Here is a 22,325-nt window from a genome sequence, read left to right on the forward strand (position 1 = left end):
GATGTTTTTATATATATATAAAAGAAGATATATATATATATATATATATATATATATATATATATATATATATATATATATATATATATATGTGTCACTTTATTCAGAATGCATAACATATAAGTCATGTGATGCTTGTGGAGTTACTTAAATGTCAAGATGCTCTCTTACAGAGCAAAATGAATGTCATGTCAGAAGTGGATACGAAGAAAAGAGGTAAAAACACAAGAACATAATCTGGAAGAAGACACGACTTGAAAGAAGACATAATTAGAAACCAGTTAAAGCTAGACAGACATATCCATGACTACCAAAATACAAAAACTCCAAGAACAGTAGGCTGTCTACAACAGTATTGTGTGTGTGTGTGTGTGACAAGCACAGTATATGAATGATGATTTAATATATCTCCCTAAGATGAATATTAAATGTTTAAACAGACCTGCTCATATTTATACTATATATTATAATCAGTATAGAAATGATAGAAAGCCAGCATTATTTGTCTCAGACTATGATTTAGAATACAGTCAGTTTATAATTGAATACATTACATCCATAATTGACATTTATCTTTAGTCATTGTAGATTGAGCCACATTGTGTGTGTGTGTTGTTGTTTTTTTTAACACCATTGTGCTATTTATGAGCATGGCATTAGATTATGCTCTCTTCTTATTTCCTGCAGCATGCAGAATGAGGATGAATTTATCATAAACTCAGCCTTGAGGAATATTTCTGTGTTCCAGCCCCAAAAACATGACATCACATTTGCTCCCCCATCTGTTGGCTGTGTTTAGAGGGCAGTCTCAGGAGAAGAGTGAGAGAGACAGAGAAAGAGGGAAAGAAAGAGCAAGAGAGCATGAACAAGGAAAAATGCTTTGTAACAGCACTGTTTTAAAACCAGCAACTGAGATGGAAAAGAACAAAGCTTTTCTGCTCAAGTAATTCAGTTTCTAAAATTACGTGTCTTCTTAAAAAACTCTTTTACAAGACCACCAGTATCAGTAAGTGGCACATTTAGATCTAATTTATTCCATCACCCAAGAAATGGGCTATAATCATATAATAGAATAATCCCTTTGTCTCTGTGTTTTATTGCTTCAGGAAAATTAGGGTTAAAATTGCTTGCATTGAATTAGTATCTAAAGAAGTCTGTCATTGACAAAATCTTCATTCAGTTGAATTCTGAAAATCTTTAACGAAGTATGGACATGATTGAAATGCTGCATTCTGTGTGTATATAAACACATACAGTGTGGAAAATATCTGAATTGACTGCGTGTCTCTTTTCTCTGTGACCTCTTCATTTACGTACCACAAACATTATAATACCACCTTCTCCAACTACCTACAATTACCCTACATGTTTCAGCTCTGCTCTTTTGTGCTGCTGCTCTACATGAACCTCCTGAGTTTTTTCTCTCTTTTTTTTCGGAGTGGAAATTGGTGCTTAATGATCTGCTCTAAATACTTCAAGAGCAGGGGTTTCTGCAGTAGTTACCTAGCAACTGCAAGCTGTCACTCTACTATAACGCTCCAGAGTTTTAGACGCCAGTTTGGATTTGATTAAACCCCACACACACACACACACACACACACACAGAGTCATTCTTTTTCTGTCTATACTACATTATGGTATATACTGTATCACTGGATGTACGACTTTTTCATTCATCCCTCTCACACCTCTCCAGCTTTTTTTTTTAAACTTCGGCTGCAAGTAGGCTTTATGGTTTTATTGTCATTTCTCTCATCACACAGATGTAATTTTAAGAATCACATATAGTTCCCTCAGAATCCCACTGCTACCCTTAACCTGATACAATGTCAGACAAAGTAACAGTGACAGACAGGGGAAAATCACTAAATACAGACAACAAACTGTGCAATAAACTATAAAATAACAATACATTAACAAATAACCAGCACTAAACGTTACAGAAACCAAAACGTGAACAGTAATATTTTTCCTAATATAAAATGTAAAGTGGCTTATGAATGGGATTTTCTCTGTTCTAAAGTGACTTAGTGCAGTAGGTATAGTAGGTAAGGCAGCAGAGAGAAGTGATAATAAAATAAGCTGAGGTGACCATCAGACAGATCTATTTACAAGTCTAATGGCCTGTAGGAAGTAACTGTTTATGAATCAGGTGGACCCGGCCCAGATGCTGCTCAGCCTTCCTCTCCATCTAGTGTGAAAAAGACTTCTCTCTGCTTCTCATCCCCACCCTGTATTACTACATAATACAGGGTGGGGATGTCTCTGGGTTGTTGAACGGAAGTTTGAGGTTCAAGCCCCAGCACTGCCAAGCTGCCACCGTTTCCACCACTGCTCCAGGGGGTCATCATGTCTGACCCTCTGCTCTGACCCCAATCCTCCAAGGATGGGATATTCACTGTGTGACTGGAATTTCACTGTGCAATAATTCATATGTGACAAATAAAGGTTACTTAACCATAACAAAGCAATCATAATAATTATACTGTTAAAATCAATTTCTAATAAATTATTTCTAGATGCAGCTTGCTACAACAGGCAGGGTTGGGTACTTTGGTATCTATTAAAAGTAATGTTAAGCAGGTCACTAAAACATTTTCTAATGGCTTCCATAGCCAAAAAAAAATCTTACAGGTTATATCACTCGCAATAAATTTTGTATTCAGAATTTTGAAGCACTGTGAAATTTATATATATATATATATATATATATATATATATATATATATATAGGTATATATATATAAATATCATATCATGGATTTTTTTATATACTGTATAGACATTAGTAAAGTCCACTTTTCTTTTTTAGCATGTGTCCGGACTGTTCAGCAGTGTTACCTCGTGAGCACATGAAATGTCCTCCATAGTATTTTGCACACACACACACACACACACACACACACACACACACACATAGCTGTGTGGACCATTATGTAGCCAGTACCTTTTTTTATAATCAGAATGCAGGCTGTAGAGCTTTTTTCAGGTAAGAGCTGTACACTGCAAAAGGCTACTAAAAGAATAAAAAACAATCATTGCCCTTATTGCCTGCCTATTGCCTCAGCACAAGGACTGTATGTGAAACAGCCCTTCAGGCTCAGTATGGGTCTGACAGCACTTCCTAAAATCACCTGATACTGCAAGCTAAAAAGTAGCCTCCTTCAAAAAAATTCATAGTCTTAAAATCTTCAAGCCAAATTTTTTTCATCTTTACCTAGTAGGGTTGAGGTGATCCCTGTGAAAACCAGGGGCAAGATGGAAATACACACTGGATAATATAGTGGTCTATCACACATCACCATGCAACATACATTCACCCCTAGGGGCAATGTACCATAGTCAGTACACCTACCTGCATGTGTTTGTAAGGTGGAGAACCCAGAGGTAACCAACACAGACAACATATAAAACTCCTCACAGCACCCTGAGCTCAGTTCTGAATCAGAGACCCCTGAGCTGTGAGGCAAAAAGCCTACCAGCTGCACCACTGTGCCACCCACCTGTCTAACAGTAAGTCATATTTTGCAGTCATCTGTCCAGATTTCCCTTATTCAAATTTCAGTTAGGCTTGATTATTTCATTTGCCCATTTTTGAGAGGATGAACATCTGCTTAGGTACTGAACTCCTTTTGCAAATTTTCATGTCTAAAAGCTGAAATGTAGTGCAATGAGTTTTGTGCATTTTATATTAGAACAGTTTTCCTTGCTGCTGATTATTTGTGTACTTACTCTGAACAAGTTGTAGAGCCACAGGGTATAAATAATGCAGATGAGTCTGTGTAATGAGGTTAAGGAAACTGACCTTTAACTCACACCACCACGAAGGCAGTTCAGAAAAACTGGGATGAGTCTGCAGTTCTTTGTGTTTCTGAAATTCCAATTAAAGCCTCTCATTTTCAACAACACTGAGGTCAGGTCTCATTTTTTTCTGAATATGGTTGTCTGAAATAGTGTGACAGCCATGAGGCATCCCATATTTCAGTCTGTCCTGTTTTTATATTTAGAGGGGTATTTTTACTACTACTAGACTGTTGCAAAAGCAGCACAGTGTCAATATTAGCAGTGAGACATGCTGGGCAGGCTAATGAAATTGGAATCGATTGGTCACCTTGATATTAACCTATATCAAAAATGCATTTATTTTTGATTAAATCATGGTAGCTTTAAATCAAGTTCCTGACATAGGTTAAATTAACAAAAGCTAAGACTTTTTTATACTTCAATTTTACAAGATTTATAATAGATAGATTTTCTTTAATGTAGTGTTTCCTTGAGTTTTTTTTATTTGCATGATATCAGCAAATTGTTTTTATTTTATTTGACCTTTTTTTCTTTTACAGTTGGTTATTTGAGAACAGTGCGAACCAACACTATATTTAACATTTTTATGCGCATTTGTGTCTTCTACTGGAAAGTTCAGAAATTTGACACTTACAGAATGGGGTGTTAACAGACTGCATCAGTTTCATGGTTTTTTTCTACCCCATCACCACCCTTTGCTACACTCTAAAATCCAAGTTCCCCTGTTCCTGACTATGTGGTTCACATCAGGGTGCAGGAAAATGAGCTGAGTTTTAATGGTGTTTCATTAGACAAGTACAACACAAGTGATAATCTTACGCAGGCAGTGCTGTGCGGCTGCAAATTAAAGCACCCGCAGGTTGCCTCCCACAGGTAATCATTCATATCAGCTGGAGTAAAGGAGCTAATTGATCTCTGGGTTTTTGTCAATGCCCTGTCTTGCACCTGCAGCCCTCACGACTGGAGATAGTTAAATTAGAGCATGCAAGTGCAATTATGACTCCCTGTCTCTCTCTGTCTCTCTCAGTCTCTATGTGTGTGTGTGTGTGTGTGTGTGTGTGTGTGTGTGTGTGAGAGAGAGAGAGAGAGAGAGTGTGTGGGTGAGAGAGAGGACACAAGGAGCAAGAAATATAGCTGTGGTCCAGTCTCAGATTATGGTGTGTGTGAAAAGTAATTTTCAAGTTTGTGAATAAATAGTGTTTTATACTGTACCATAATATATTTGTGTAAGATTTACAAACAGACAAATAACACTTTTTTTCCCTTAGTTTCTCAAATTATATCTCAGTTTATCTTAACTTTGGCAGCTATAGTGATTAAGCCTTAAATTGCCAAGCCAAACCTTACTGCTGTTATGAGTGAAAACAATTTGTTCATCTTCAGTTAATGCTTTATCCTGTTCAAGGTCATGGTGACTCTAGAGCCAATTCCAGGAGCACTAAGCACAAAGCAGGGATACACGCAGTGGTTTCTGAAGAAAACCAATTCAAACACAGGGGGAACATGTGACAGTAACCTGAGCTTAGGATTGAACTGAGGACCCTGGAGCTGTGAGCACTTCAATAATGATAAAATGGTATTTCCAATCTTCACTGCTGGCCAAGCTACCAGACTTGTGCACTGATTTTTATTAGATTCTATTTTAGTATTTTATAAATAGGATGTGTTGTAATTTCATATAAATTTCTTTAGCAAATAAATCCTCAAGCCATCAAGAATTCAGGTGATGCCACAACCATTCTTAAGACACAGGCCAAATAAAGGAAGAGAACTTGGAAAGGATGGTATTCTTTCTCTCCTCTGTCATTCACATCGACATTTCCCATGGGGGGTCTGTGAATCTTGAATGTGGAAGCAGGTATATAGTGCTTTTTCCTCCAAGCATGTTACAAAACTGCCATGGCTCTATACACACTGCCCTGTGATGCAGCATAAACAGTAGTCCAAAAATATGTGTCTCAGAGAGAGCACATGTGAGACATCACCCTCCCTGTATGATGGGAGAGCTGGCTAGTAGAAAGGAATCGCAGGTGACCTAGTTGAGGAGAATAATTAATGCTCAGGTTGTTCTCTCAAACTAATTATATAATAATAAGTATAATATAGATAGATGGTTAGATATTGTGCAGACATCAGTGATTATCAGGGACAAAAAATGCAGGGCATGGTCAGGTACAGAAGATATTCGATGTTCTATTTATGAGCATGTAAACGTAATAAGCAATAAGGAAATGAAAAATAACAGACATTCAAAGTTCTTAGTCCAATCCAAATGGGGAAAAAATGCAGAAATGCCAACCACATTCATACATTGTCTGGTGTAAAAAATATAATTATTTCATCATCTTACATTCAGTGTTTTATTCACATAAAGTGTGCTGCTTGTGCTATTCTGAGACACATCTGGCCTCTGTATTTTGACTGAGAGCTTGTGCAGTGTTTCTGCATCATGTGCTGCTGTGTATGATTGAGAGCTGCCATACTGAAGCAGGGCAGTGAGATCTCTCTCATCCATCTTCCCACTGGCCATGATGATTACAGTAAAGCAGGGCAGCTCCTGCATCAACGCTGCTCTCGGTAAAAAATAGAAGTTGCCAGGGAATGAAGCAATGTAGCTTATTTTCTTTATAAAAATATAAAAAAAGAAAGAAAATTTTCTTTAGCTTATTTATCTCTGGAGTATAATACATTGTTTTACTATTAATATTATAATATATTATCATATGATATTATAAATGTCATTTTAATAATCTTCTGGTCTTGTCATCTGTGCACATTGTTCTCATCTTTTTCCTCTCTGCTTTCTTAAAAACATCATTTCTGAAGAAATAAACCTAAGTGTTCTTACCTTACATTCTAAATTATACATATTATAGACAACAAAATTGTTAAAAAAAAATAAAAATGTTGCCAAAGTATCCATATAGCATCCCTGACATAGTATTTCATATAGGATATATAAAACTGCAGTATATTACAAAATATTACACATACTGCATATCCCCCAGTGATTATTTCTCTTTTTGCTATATTTTGATTTAACTCTCTACAGAAATAAAATTTAATAAATTATTTATGTTTACAGAAGTATTTAATTTGAAAAAAAAAAGAAAAAAGTCTAGACATATGCCTAATTGTTAAGTATTCACCTCCCTTTCTTTTATCAAAATGTCTTCTATTTTATCTAAATTAGGACATTATTTAAACAGGATAAACCTATGTTAATTTGTAATCCGATTCTATGCATTTTATCTCTGAATTTGGGATTTCTCCCAGCTAAAGTAGCAGATCAGATCCGCCCTGCTGTCATAAAGACCAAGGAGCTGCCACTGCTACAAGGGATGAGAAGGTTATTAAAACATCAGCAAAGCTTTGAACCTTCTTAGGAGCATTGTGAAACCTACTATAACTGGAAAAAAAAAATATGGCACAACCCAGACACTCCTAAGATCAGGCCAAACTGAGTGCTCTAGCAAGAAGGGCAATTGTCAGAGAAGTGTCCAAGTGTCCACTTAAGGAGCTAAAGAGCTCACTGGCTGAAATAGGAGAACCTGTGTAGACATCTTTAATATCACTAGCTCTTGACAGATGTGGACTTGATGACAAAATGGGCAGAGGAAAGCCAGTTCTGAAAAAGGCCATGTTAGAAAATCTAATGGCTTTTGGTAAAAGATTTAGTGGTCTGATGGGACTAAAGTTGCCATTCCTTTGATCCAGCATGTTGATGGTAGAATCATGTTCTAGCACTGTTTTTCAACAGGCCTAATATAAGTAAATATATTTACTTACCCTGATATCTTTTTTAAGGTGAAAAGAATACAGAATATGGCTAAAACACTATATGACCATAAATTTGTGGAAACCTGATGGTCACACTCATATGTGCTTTTGAAGCAATTGTATTGGATGCTTTTGTATACTGTAACATTATAATTTTACTTCAGTGTAACTAAAGGGCCCAAACCTGGTCCTGCATGCCAATGGCCATGTGCATAAAGTAAGCTCCCTGAAGATATAATTTGCTCAGGATGGAGTGAAAGAACCCAACTGAACACCTTTGTGATGAATCAGAAAGGCAACCCTGCGCCTCCGCACCCAACAGCAGTCCCTGAACTCATTAAGGCTCTTTTGGCTGAATGAGTACAAATCTCCACAGCCATGCGCTATTATAACAGCAAAGCATGGCTAGAATATGGGTACATCTGGGTGTGATGATTAGATGTCCACATATTTTTGGCCATACAAAGCACAGGGCAAAAACATAAATGAAATGGCACAAAAAAAGGCTTGTATTTGTGAATGATAGAGTCATAGCCCAGACTTAAATTCAACTGAAAATCTGTGGCATGACCTGAAAATGTTCTGCAAATAATTTGACAAATTAGCATTGAGGAATGAAAGAAAATGCAAAAATCAAAATGTGCAAAAGGTTTATATACAACATTCTTCTGAGAGAACTCACAACTGTAACTGATGGCTGATTTAGCCATTTATAATTTAGTTTATTTTTACATTTAGTACATTTAAATACTTCATTTGATGGAGTAAGTGATTGAATGGATGAACAGGATGCCACTGAGTTTAAAATGGCCACATAATATAAGACCTTCAAAAAGTGACCTTCCCCCCAACTCTGCTAGCTTAAGTCCAGCCTGTTAGCTTCACCTGTTTCCCATTAGTTAAGTCTATATATTCTCTTGATTAGGGAGCGTGAGGCTTTGTTCTAGTGAAGTTCTATCTTAAATGTTTTTGTATTTGTTCTTATAGAATCATTGCCTTTGATTCTGAATTTGTTCAATGTGTTAAGCACAGATTTTTCCAATATAGCCAACATATTTTGGCAGCAAAAGTAAGTCCATCAGAATGGGAAACTACAATCTGGGAACAGCTTGGTGAGGAGCTGGATCATTTTGATGCTCTTTTGTGAAGGTGGTAAGAGGATAATTAGCATTCATCAAAGCAACAGACCGCCATAGAATCAACACATCAAGATCCACATTCTTGTTATTCTACCCTCTGTGTAATTTACTGTACAGCACACTCTCCCACCTGCAAAGCTCAAACAAAGAAAAATCTGTAGCGTGCACATCAGTGTGACTCCAAATGCTCTGTTGACTCGGATCTATTTGCATGGAGATGACTCTGGGATTATGAAACAAATTCCACATTACGAACAAATTGGCTAACTTGTACTGTTTGCGATTTACTGGCTTTTCACAAAATCAGAGAAAAAATGTCATACCGTTTCAGCGACAAAGACTTCCATCAATCCTGAATCATATTTAATTTTTCCTCTTTGGTTTGTTTACTCTCTTATGTTCTTATTCTCTCTCCCTTGATTGGCTGACAGCTCTCGTCTGCCACCCTGTAGTCAGACTTCTTTCATGCGTGAAGTTGGAGTAAGCTGATGTTTGACATTTCTGAGCTGGCATGTCATAAACCGGTGCAAATATATCAACTCCCCCCACACATCTCAGAATCTTCAGTAGCATCTTATTAGGCAGTATTTTGCCTCCTGAATTAATCATTACATTTTCATTTTAAAAAGAAATCTGTAGCTTTTTCAGCTAAAAAGACAACCCAAGTTCACCTCAGAAGGTAGAGAAGTTTATTATAGACCTTATGTATAGCTATTGTCCACAGGAGGGAGAGAGACAAGACAATATGATGAACCAGGAACAAGGCAGGCTTATGAGATCTTACTGCCATAACCTCTCCCACTAATTGAATTGAGTCGTGATTGTTTCAGGGTAATTTGGCAGAGCCTGGAAATATGATTGACCATATGTTTATGACAAACTGTATGAAGTACAAATGGACACTTAAGAAACTCTTATTTCATTTTTCTCATGGGTACACATACACTTACTGTATTTCTAATATTGGAATGGACTCTCCATCTCTCTCTCTCTCTCTCTCTCACACACACACACAAAATAAATCACACAGAATCAATATCTTTAATGTGTCAGGATGATCCCAAAGCATCTTGGTGTGATGCCAGTAAATATTTTATGAAGTGAGAAGACCAGCATGATGTCAATTTCATGTGGAATACAGTGTTCAAGTTTGAGAAATCTGATCCAACTTTTTTTTTTTTTTTTTTAAGTTTTTGACCTAAAATGTAATGAAAATCCTGTGCTTGTGCCAAAAAAACAACACAAACTCTGACGAGGTCATTTGACCAATGAGGTGTAGGAGTGAACGCAAATCAGCTAAAATGGGTTTTGAGAAGATGTTACAAATGTCTTATTAAAAAAGGTCAAAAGGTCGAGAATATTAAATATGGAAATATACATAAAAATGTTAAGTAGTGGATTAAGCATCATACTGACCCCTGCGGCAGCTGGAGGGCAAAGGTTAATTACTGAAGAAAAATCCTTGGATTTTACAAGCATTTTATTTCTACCAAAGGAAACAATACTCTACTAGTGATAATGTATTAGCAAATGTGTAACTTTTGTTGTGTTGCCTCCTTCAAAGACCTGAGATTCATGAATCATCAAACCTTGCATAATGGTAAAATAATAATAAGAGGATGCTGGTAATGTTAAACCTCAAATATAAACTAGAATGTTGCATTTCCAGAAGAAAATGTGAGTGTGATTACGAATATGTTGCTTAAACTATTGCAAGACAGGCTCAAATAATATTTAAAAGTTAAAGTCACAGTTTAAAAAGTTTAAGGTAGTTTATGTGGCTGTAGAGTAAGAATTCAAGCTGTAGGAACTATTGTAATTTACCCCCTGGCACATCGTCTTCACAGCCCGCAATCCCTGCGCTCTTCCTCAGACCCGTTTCTCCGCTGCAGGTTAATTACAGGAGCCGTGTTCCAATCGGCAAAGTGATTCCCCTCCAGGTGAACTGCACAGGGAGCAGGATGTACACTTTAAAGTGCGCTGTGACGTGGGCCCAAGACATTGGCAATCCATTGCTCTTCCTGTAATAGCCCGGATGTTAAGACCTGAATTTTTCGACCTGAATTTTAATACCTGAATTTGTGAGGTTGAAAAATAACGAAGATTGTAAATACAAAGCAGAAAAATTCAAACTTCTTTTTTTGTGGCAAGTTTTTATTCAGTTCATGTGATTCAATATGCTATTTTGCTTTCAAGAATTTTGGCACTATTATACTTCCCCACACACACACAGTCGCGGTCTGAAGTCCGTGAAACATACATTTAACAATCCATATAAAATAAACTATAATACTTATCAGCATTTTAGCGTTGGAGCCATGTTTCTAGCTATTACCGTTTAAGCGATATGTTGCTTAAACTATTGCAAGAAATTCTGAAATAATATATAAATACAACCCTGAGTGGGTTTCGCACCCGGGTCTACAGCACAGGAAGCGAACGCGCTAACAAAGTACTAGAGGCAATGAAAGCTTTCATTGGCATGTTAACTTATTAAGATGAGGTTTACATCACAGCACGTAGCGCTACACTCCGTTACATAAATGCTATACATGCTTAAACTATTGCAAGACATTCTCAAATAATATATACAAACTAAAGTCACAGTTAAAATATGAAGTCTAAACGAACTAGTGTGTGCGCTGGGAACAGTGTAAAGAAGATGCGTCCAACCTCTTCCCTCACTCTAGCTGACGTCTCTCTCTCTCACACACACACACACACACAGTAGCGGTCTGAAGTCCGTATTTCATTTAAAAATTAATATAAAATAAACTACAATACTTATCAGCATGAAAAGTAATAGCACACTTAAGCACAGGTGCGCTAACAAATAAGCTAAAGTGCAGCTTATAATACTACTGAGATCAGTGGAGTAAAGGTAGTAAAAGCAAGGTGACTTATAATCAAGTTGAAACAGGCTTTATACAACTCGCTGAACGGCACCTAGCGCAAGCCTCCGTTACATATATAAAAACTATACATGCTTAAACTATTGCAAAAAAATTATCGAATAATAAACACAAAATAAAGTTACAGTTAAAATATGAAGTCTAAACAAACCAGCGTGTGTGCTCTGCTTAAATATCAGATTAAAGACGATATGACTTTAAAAAAAAAAAAACCTCTTCCCTCACTCTAGCTGACGTCACACACACACACAGCAGCGGTCTGAAGTCCGTGAATAATGCATTTACAAATCCTTATAAAAAACTATAATACTTATCAGCATGAAAAGTAATAGCACACCTAAGCAGCATTTTAGCGTTGGAACCATGTTTCTAGCTATTACCGTTTAGGACTAGTAATGTTTTACATGCCTGTTTACGACATCTACAGATGCTTGTTTACGGCACCTACCGAAAATCCCCGGGAAAGACCGAACTGTACGGAAACCAGGAAGTGAAGTTCGTGAAAATGCATGTACAAATTAATATAAAATAAACTACAACACTTATCAGCATGAAAAGTAATAGCACACATAAGCATAACATGATGAACATTTTAGCGTTGGAACCATGTTTCTAGCTATTACCGTTTAGGACTAGTAACGTTTTACATGCTTGTTTACGACATCTGAACTGAACAACCGAACTGTGTGCGCTCTCCTTAAATGCCCGTGCGGAAACCAGGAAGTGAAGTCTGTAACAAATGCATTTAAAATTGATATAAAATAAACTACAATACTTATCAGCATGAAAAGTAATAGTACACTTAAGCATAACATGATGAACGTTTTAGCGTTGGAACCATAATTTTAGCTATTACCGTTTAGGACTAGTAGCGAGTCCAGGAACCGGAATAATAATAATAATAATAATAATAATAATAATAAATAATAATGACGATAACAAGTGTAATAATAATAATAATAATAATATTAATAATAATAAATAGTGACGATAACAAGAGTGTGATTGCTGACACAATCACACTAATAACAACAGAATGTGGTCTTGGAAAGCCCCAAGGGATTTTCGACTTTTTTCCCTTTAAATTCTGTGCCATGTTTTCTTTTCTTAATGCCTAGATGTGTAACAGTCTGTCTCTGCATTAATTCAGTGCTTGCAGCTGTTTCACTCAGTGAGGACTTGCAAGTGGACTGCATTTTGTATCAGATGAAAGACACCATATCCCTCACTTCAGGAAAGGCCATAAGAGACACACAGAAGCTTAGGCATAAGTAGCTCTATCCAAACACCAGTGAACTACATCCATCCATTATCCATGAACTGCTTAGGGAATGTTGTGTTCAACAGTTGGATGAAAGACAAAAAAAGAGAAAGCTGACTTTTTCCTTAATTACTTAACAAATGCGGGAGCCACTGGTTTATGAAGCACTGCACAAAAACATAATGTAATTATACACTCACCATCCACTTTATTAGGAACACCTATACAACTGCCCACATTTAAATCAGAATGGGGAAAAAAGTGTGATCTCAGTGACTTTAATCATGGCATTGTTTTTGGTAGCAAATGGGCTGGTGTGAGTGTTTCAGAGACGGCTTCCTCTAGACTTTACAATCTAGAAGGTCTATACTCTGAAGGCTGAAACACTTTACTGATGAGAAAGATCTGAAGAGAATTACAAGACTGGTTTGATCAGACAGGAAGTCTATAGTAACTTAACAAAGCACTCTTTACAACCGTGGTGAGCAGAAAAGCATCTCAACACATCAAACCTGGAGGTGGATGAGCTACAACAGCAGAAGACATCAGGTTGCACTCCTGTGTGTTAAAATCCCAGCAGATCAGCAGTTTCTGAAATACTCAATCTAATCCATTTGCTACCAACATCCATGCAACAAAGTTAACAAGATCACACCGTTTCATCATTCATATATTTGACAACATTAATTGGAGGTGTATTTGAATGATTTTTTCACTGTGCTGCTGCCACATGATTGGCTGATTAGATAACTTTTAATTTGCAAGTGTACTGGTGTTTCTAATAAAGTGGACAGTGAATATATTTCTTCTCTGTGAAGTAGATACAACTCCCATTGGCAAAGCTGCTGGACACAGGAAGTCATAAACCTGTCAGAGCAACAACACTTTCTGTCAGTCTGATGATTAGGTTCGTCTTTATCTGTCCTAAATTTCCATCTCCTACAAGAGAGGCAACAATATATGTCACTCATCTCCCCATCTATCTTTCCACCTCTCTCTCTCTCTCTCTCTCTCTCTCTCTCTCTCTCTCTTTATCTCTCCTTTCTGTTAACCTTTCAGCAGGCCTATCTAATCCTCCATGCTGTCGACTTCACTTTGTGTCAGAGCTGGATTCAGCATTTACGTTTCGACTGAGAAGGCATCTCCAATTAGAAAATAAAGGAAGAACGTCAGCAACCATTCTATTTTTTTCATTGTAATTCTGGACACCTAGGAACACCAAAGCTTCCATAGGACAATTGGGTTTTGTGCCACTTCACTGTAGTGGGTTTTTCTTCTTTGTTATTTATTATTGTATCAATGCTCTAATAACAATATAACAATATGTTTGATTTAATCAGCCAATGTCAAATGACTACTTATCATGGCAATACATTTTACAGATAAAAAACATGAAAAGGAAAAGTTATATTTTAAATGTAAAAAATAAAAAAAAGATGGCTTTAAAATGCACATTTAAGCCTCATGAATCTTTTACCAAAGGCCTTGCGGAACACACAGGAGCCGTATATTCGCAGAGCCCATGAGATCCAGAGATACTGTACATTCTAGAAGTGTTGCTAGGAGACGCTGCTGCCAGCGGAGTCAGCGAGAGTTTCACTGACTCTCACACTTGCTTACAAACACACAATTTCATTCCTTACAGTCACTGCAATTATGGTGAATAATATCATCCATGCTCTCAATCAAAAGCAGGGATCAATAGAGCACCTTGGTTTCTGTCAAAAAAAGGAGATTAGAATGTAGGTCACTTTTAGGCTTGGTTCTGTTTTAGGCATATTGGGCTGCATTGGTTTACTGCTTTACCAAACCACTTCTGAGAACCTATTCCTTGAATCAATATTATAGTGTTTTAATACTACTTAAACATTATAATACAGGAAAGTGGTGGCTCAGTGGTTAAGGCACTGATTACAAGGTCAGGGTTCAAGCCTCTGAACTGCCAAGATACCATCATAAGACCCTTGAGCAAGGCCCTTAATCACGGATGCCCCTACACTTTGCCAGGGGGCAGTGGTAGCTCAAGTGGTTAAGGCTCTGGGTTGTTTATCAGAAGGTCAGTTTCAAGCCCCAGCACCACTAAGCTGCCACTGTTGGGCCCTTGAGCAAGGCCCTTAACCCTTCCTGTTCCATCATGGCTGACCCTGTGCTCTGACCCCAACCTCCAAATCTAGGATATGTGAGGAAAATTTGTGAGGAAAATGTAAGGAATTTCACTGTGTTGTCATGTATATGTGACAAAAATTAAGTCTCCTTCTTCTTCCTCTAAATCTATACTATATGTACACTAAATGCATTGTACCGTGTGGTTTTCTTGTAGTCCTAAGTCCTCTTTCACAGGGTTTTAGCTTAAATTCTCAGATGCTAGATTATTTGTACTAGAATGAGGATGTTTTTGATAGAGATTACAAAGCACTTACTTAAGTCACTCTGGATAAGAAAATCTGCCAAGTGCTCGATGTAAATATGTACTTTAAATAAGGGTACTTTTAAAAGAGATGGAAAGGATTGCCAATAAATCCCAATTCCTATATAACACTTCAGCAGTAAGTGAGTCATTGTTTGAGAAACAGATTTATTGCTCTCTTCACTTGTTTAGACATCAGGTCTAATTGTGGGCCTCAAGGTGGTACTGCAACAACAACAGACTGAAACCTTGACTGAACGATGAGATTTATTCTAAGGACAATGTTTTACAATGTGAACTAATACTACATTAGTGTTACATAATAGCACAATATCGATCATCTCTCCATATGTAAGGATTGTTCAGTTATAGTTTAACCAAAGGGCCTACATAAAATGCCACTCATTGCTTTATCATACTGTATAAAAGAGAATAACCAGTTTGGTGTCAAAGAAGATGAAAATGAAATGCTATATTGGGGCTTAATCAATAATTTGAAGAAAACAGGTACTGAATGTTATCTTTCAGTTGACCAGTTTACTGACTCCCAGCAGGGTCACTGATAGAGATGTACTGTAGAACATATATTATCAATGGAGATAGTGCCACCTGCAGTTTAGAAAAGAAATCCAGTCAAAGCTGGATCGAGGCTACAACGTGCAATAGATTTATAACTCAGTGGATATTGTATTTAGGTAAAGACGTAAATGCTAGATTATTCAGAATAATCAAAATCCATAGAGTTATATACTGCTAACTACTAAATATTCAGTTAAAATCACATCATAATTCCTGAAAGAAGGGGACAAATGGACAATGCTTTTTCACCATGGTTAACGCTCTTTGTGCTTGCATTCAGTACAAATAAAGTATTATGTTGAAAAATCTTTGACTGTCCCATCAAACAATTTACATGCAATTTCTTTATAAATTAAAAGCATAACATAAAATCTTAAATTACATACAAACTAGAATTCTACATAGTTGTAATTAATTGTATATGAAACTGGAGCTTGACTTATGTCAAACCAGCCATGAGAGCCCTGTATCAGCAAGCATAGCATACTGTTTCTTTTTTGTTTTTGTTTTATTTTGTTTTGAAAGGGGCTAAAAATCCAGTATGTTGGGGAAAAATTCTTGTTGAACAATCATACGATCATTAATTACTCTACAATAAATGCCCAACATATGTTGACACCTGATCAATCGTACCCATATGCGTTTGTTTATCATTACATTCCAGATTTATTTCCCATTTACTGTTTTAATAACCTTCACACATCTGGACAGGCTTTCCACTAGATTTTGGAGGGTGGCTGTGTGGATTTGCCCAATCAATAACAAGAGCATTAGTGAGGTCAGGCATAGATGTCAGGTTCTGGTGTGTAGTTGTCCTTCCAGTTTATCCCAAAGGTGTTTAATGGGGTTGGGTATTGTGTATTGATTTTTATAATTAACATGTGATCTTTAGTTGTTGTTGTTCTTTCAGCTACTCTCTGTTTGGTCGCCACAGCGGATCATTTGGTCCTCATGTTTCAATTTGGCACAGGCCCTCCTTGACGCAACCCTCCCATTTAATCCGGCACTGTGTTAACTTATCAGAGGTTGGGTTAGCGCCCTGCCCAGGAATCGAACCTGGGCTGCGTCAATGAGAGCACGGGATCCTGCTGAGGGACCACCAAATTTTTTTGTGTGATTAATTTTGTAGTTTATTTTTTCCAGTTTAAACTTCATTGCTTCATTTTGGTTGATAGGTTCCAATATTACCCACAATAGCGTTTGCAATAATGTTTAGCTGATAGGGTGCTGCATTCACAACACCTGGGAACTTGAAAATTTCCAACTCAGTACCTCCTGCTTCCCACATTAGATCATGAAATCATAAAATGAGGTATATTGCGGGTGCTATGTTCTCTCATCATCTAAAACATCATCTTCTGCTGCTGCTAGAAATCATCTCTACACCATGCTGCTGCCACCAAAGTGATGGAATTAGCCATGTGATTAGTGGTTCCTGTTTTCTCAGGTTTAATGCTTGGTGTTCATGCTAATCAGACTATAGCATCTAGTTTCTCATGGCATGAGAGTCTTTTAAGTGTTTTCTTTGCAGCACGCAGCCTCTAAGGCTTGATTGGTGGAGTGCTGCAGAGATGGATATACTTCAGAAAAACAGGAGTACTCAAAAGCAGGGACATCTTCAACTGTATCTGTGGACCCAATCCGTACAGATTGTACTGACAATCTAAAACTCATGACTACTACTGTAAAATGTAAAAATCACAGACCCCCTGGGTATGCTTTAGAGATCCCTGTGAGTCTCTAAAACCCATTTTGAGAACAGGGCATCTAAATGATTCTCCCTACTTCATGCAGGCGCACAGGAGTTTTTTTTTTTTATAATAACTTTGCTAGATTTTCATTTCAATCACAGCAAATATATGCTGAAGTTATTTTAGATGATGGGTCATGCTTAATAAAAAACTAAAAGCCTGTTATTCTACATATCCCAGCCTCCCACAGTATTATTATTATTATTATTATTATTATTATTATTATTATTATTATTATTATTATTATTATTATAGTGCATGTTTTTTTTTGTTTTTTTTTTTACATAAGAGAAGGTACATAAGCTTAAAATCAACTTTTGAAGAACTTTCAATGTCTTCCACAAGATGGAGGCAGCATTCTGGTATTTGTAGTTTGGTTGGTTGGTTGTTTATCCCATTTAATTTCATTAAAACTTTATTTGGTTTCCTGCAATGTCTAGTAATTAAATACACAACATAACAAGTTGTTACTGTTCATAATTCAATTTAGACAGAAATGGATGTTTATATGGAACACAATTTTAGGCACAGACGTATTGCTGATTGTGTGTTAATATGAGCTCATAATTCTTATTAGCATTTAAAACAAAGGCAGCTGTTAGATCCTTACTTCACAAAAAACACAAACATACACAAATGTAGCAATGGTTTGGTTAATTGTGCCAATGCTTCACATGTTTAATCATATGGGGACATGTGTCCCCCTGTGTAGAATCTAATTTTAGCTGCCTGTGAGACCATCATGTCCTGCACACACACACACACACACACACCCTACAGTGAACAGTGTGAAGTGTACTTAAAATGTTTGTTGCAGAGTGACAGTGAATCCATTACAGTCTGTATTGACAGGCTAAAAAATAGTGTGCATTAAAATTAAGAAACAGAGCAAACAAATCATATGGCAGAGAACTAACCTGTATACTGCATGCAAAATATGCTGCAAAACTGTCCAGATGAACCTGATAACTACGAAGCTGCAGACTGTGTTACAGTGGGTTTTTTTCCCCACAGGTAAGGCTGTTCTTAGGCACAGTGTCAAAAAACATACCTGTTGTACAATCATTGTAACACACACTCTCATGTGGTGTAATGATTTATTTGCTATGAACAGTTCTTCCTCCATGCAGTGCAAACTACACTATGGTTAAACGTATGTGGGTACCTGACCATCACACCTATATGTGTTTATTCTCCAAAACAATTCCCACAAAGATCACAACTGTACAAGATGCCTTTGTATGTTTGGATGTCCTTGTATGCTGTAGCATTTCCTTTAATGGAAAAAAAGGTTTGGCAAGAGTGATGTAGAAGAACTCAGTGGAACTAATGGAACTGGGATAAATGGGAACGCAGGCTGTGGCCCAGGCCTTATCACCTGAAATCAGTGCTTGATCTCACTAAAGCTTTTGTGGCTGAATGAGCACATATCCACATGGCCACACTCCAACATCTTGTGGAAAGCCTTTCCAGAAGAGTCAAAGCTGTTAAAACAGCAAACTACGGACAAACTCCATGTTGATGCTATAGTTTTTTATGGTCACATATGGGCGGTATGGTCAGACGTCTACATACATTTGACCATATGAGGTATTAACAGCAAATGTTGATTGCTAAGCAAAGCATAATGCTTAAAGGCTGTTCCATGGACAGAACAGTTTAAAGGATTATTAGTTTCACTATGTTTTACTGGTTTAAAAGCTGACACATTAATACACAGTTCAGTTTTTGTGATATAGGGGATTATTTTCTGGCTTCAAACAGCTTCAAATGCAATTTAGCTAATCAGGCATAATAAATGCTTAACAATGTATTTAAATAGCTTCAGTGTCTTTTGCAGATAAAGGGAAAGGCTTCATTGTGGAGCGAGAATACATAAAGCAATAACAATCCACAGACTAATGAATTCTTTTCAAATGAAATCATATAAAATGTCTTCATTCATCCTCTTTCTGGGAAGTTTTCATCCTTCCAGTCTTTTAAATCCTTGTAGTCATGATTTTGCCTGATCAGTTACTTTATTAACCAACGTTGTTAGCAATTTAGGAAAATTAAAAAGTATCATAAAAATGTTTAAAAAAATGTAGAGGGAAGATAACAGAAAATGTGCTACTACAATAATAGATGTTATTGAAGTAGCAATAATTATAAATGAAAACAGCCTTCTTCTTTCTTATTTCTAGGCGTGATATAGACTAACCTACCTTTTCGCCTCTCTCTCTTTAATAAGACAGAGACTCTTTCTCACTGACCAATCAGAAATATCCGTATCCGTTTCCAGGGTAACGTAATTGCTCAAGGCTGATCCTTTGCTTTCACTCTGGGTAGCTTAGCCGCTTCTGCTCGCGCCCTAGCTCAGTGAAAATGTAGTTTTGAGAAAAGTGCTTAGCTGGACGATGTGATCGTGGTCATGTGCCTTAAGGTGGATATAAGCACTGCAGTCTTGTGGAAGACAACACCGTGGGTTTAACTGAGACGCGAATCGGTGGACTTTGGTTCCAGCCGGGAGCACGCGCTTGTTGTAAGTGACCATATGCGCATATCTAACAGTGCACCAGCTAGTGTCAGTATTAACGCCATCATCTGTCCAACATCAGCTGCATCGGTTTAATCGTGTTACTGTGTGGCATACACATGCCAAAAAATGTTTCCGAGTCCATGTCATACTTCATGTTCATAACCGCAGTCGAGGGTATTTCCAGCATTATGGATGTGGACAAGGTGAGTCCTGATAGTTCATCATTTGAAATGTATCTCGTTTCTAGCACATGCTTAGAATATTGTTCAGTGTTTCAATATATTTGATCAAATACATTCCAGATATAGCATGTCAGTTTATCATTTGACAGACAGAACTTGGGGAAATTATAAAGATTTCTGCAAAATTACTGTAGGTGACCTGTTGTTTAGACACTATTCACACATTTCACAGACTTTAAAATAGTCTTTACATATGCTGGATATTAAACAGTCTCTTTACAGGGTATAAATTACACAGCGTGAAGTTGATGATTGTATGAAACAAGCTGAAAGGATTGTGAATGCAGAAATTTTAATATAGAGTCTAAAAGACCTAATGAATCCAGTGTGAATGTCCGATTCCTCAGGTATGTTAACACAGTGCCCTTTTTTCTGCATGTTCAGTCTTTGCCTGCATTTTATAACTTATCTGCAACATCATGCCTGATGTAACTATTCTTTTATTCTTATTTTATTCATTTTTATGTTTCTATAATTGAGGTTTTTTTCATATGTTTTGTGGTGAAGACAGGACAATACTTTCATACGCTCCTGTTCAGATTTGCTTCAATATTCTATAACAGTAATGTTCTTTACCATCACAACCTTTAAAGGGTCCACAGAGGGACAAACCAAAGAGTTCTCGGTGGTTCTAAAGTCAACAGTTTTCAACTGTGTAGATGTGAAATCTACAGTTTTTATGGCAGCCAGGTGGAGAGAAGTTGTAACTGACCTGTAGCCATCCGACCCAGCATTTGCTTCTTCTAAATAATCATGTGATGTTATTGAGAGTGTGTAAAAATTTATGTTATAAATTAATTCTAATTTAATACGAACATTTTAGACATTTAACTGTTTATATTATATCAAAAATAGTCAAAGGTTTTTAAAAATATCTCATTACCTCAGTAGGGTCATGTGTACTAAACATAGTAAAATCTATTGTCATAGTGACATTTGTTTATAAACAAGTCAGTTGTTTATAAAATAATGTCATTTTACTTATCTCAATGAATACTGTGACTGTAGAGCACCTTACTTTATTTCTATTCTAATTTAAGGGGAAATTCTCAATTCTCTGACTCATGTTTTTAACCAAGATTTATCTGTCTTCTGAAGTAGGGTCTTTTAATGACTTTGTGTTTTTCTGTTAAAGATAGCCAACTAAATGCAGTCAATAGCACTATACTTAATTTAAAAGTCTGCAGCATAGAAGACCAGTGAATGTATAGACTCTGTAAGCAGTGCTCAGCTGATGTGGACTGATTACTGTCTTAATGGACACTTTTCATTTAAAGCCAGACAGGCTCTAGTAGTTATCCATAAATTATTGGACCAAATCTGAACTTTAGTCTGTTGAGTGTCCATTGTATAAGCAGGGGTCACTAGAGGAGTAATTAAGTAATTGTGGTTTGTCTCTTTTTTTCTAATGCTTTACTGGACCTATCCACGCCCAGTGGAATGATTGAGACAGATTATCGTAGTTAATTTATTTATTTTTTATTTTGTATTTTATTCTACTCATTTATGATGTCAAATTAGGTCTACTGCCAAATAATTATGTATCCCTGTATAATTGAAAATAGAATTAAATTACACTTTATCGAAGGCATCTTATGAAGTAGTGATTGGCTATTATCCAACTTTATACTTCTGGATGAAGTCATTGCTCCTTCATTTGGTCATCTGCAAAGGAGATAAGAGTAGTTGAATCTATTTATTTAGTGATTCATTTAGAGTGCTGTTATCACGGCATGTTTTCTTTTAAAATACTGCAATTTCTGACATTTTCACATACTGTAATTTAGTGAGATCTAAATGGAAATATGAATGTATGAGCAAACATCCTGACTATCTTGCGTCTGACCTAAAACATAATGGTCAGAATGGATGAAACAAAAATCTGACTCACTGCACCTTTTATTTGTCTTCCCAGCAACATCCACAATGTTG

At 36.7% G+C, this 22,325-nt stretch overlaps 1 protein-coding gene across 4 annotated transcripts in view; it reads left to right on the plus strand.

The window, feature by feature from the left end:
- The window catches only part of LOC131354484 (G protein-activated inward rectifier potassium channel 1), an 84,636-nt gene that overhangs the window by 28,969 nt on the left and 33,342 nt on the right, over positions 1-22,325 (plus strand). Inside the window, exon 1 of one of the 4 annotated variants that reach the window (XM_058392199.1) lies at positions 19,958-20,154. The exons of 2 other annotated variants lie outside the window; for them this stretch is intronic. The gene's annotated coding sequence lies outside the window, so the exon portion shown is untranslated. One more of the 4 variants, XM_058392200.1, reaches the window with a different exon arrangement.

The sequence above is a fragment of the Hemibagrus wyckioides genome, linkage group LG06, assembly GCF_019097595.1.
Source record: "Hemibagrus wyckioides isolate EC202008001 linkage group LG06, SWU_Hwy_1.0, whole genome shotgun sequence".
Taxonomy (NCBI): Eukaryota; Metazoa; Chordata; class Actinopteri; order Siluriformes; family Bagridae; genus Hemibagrus; species Hemibagrus wyckioides.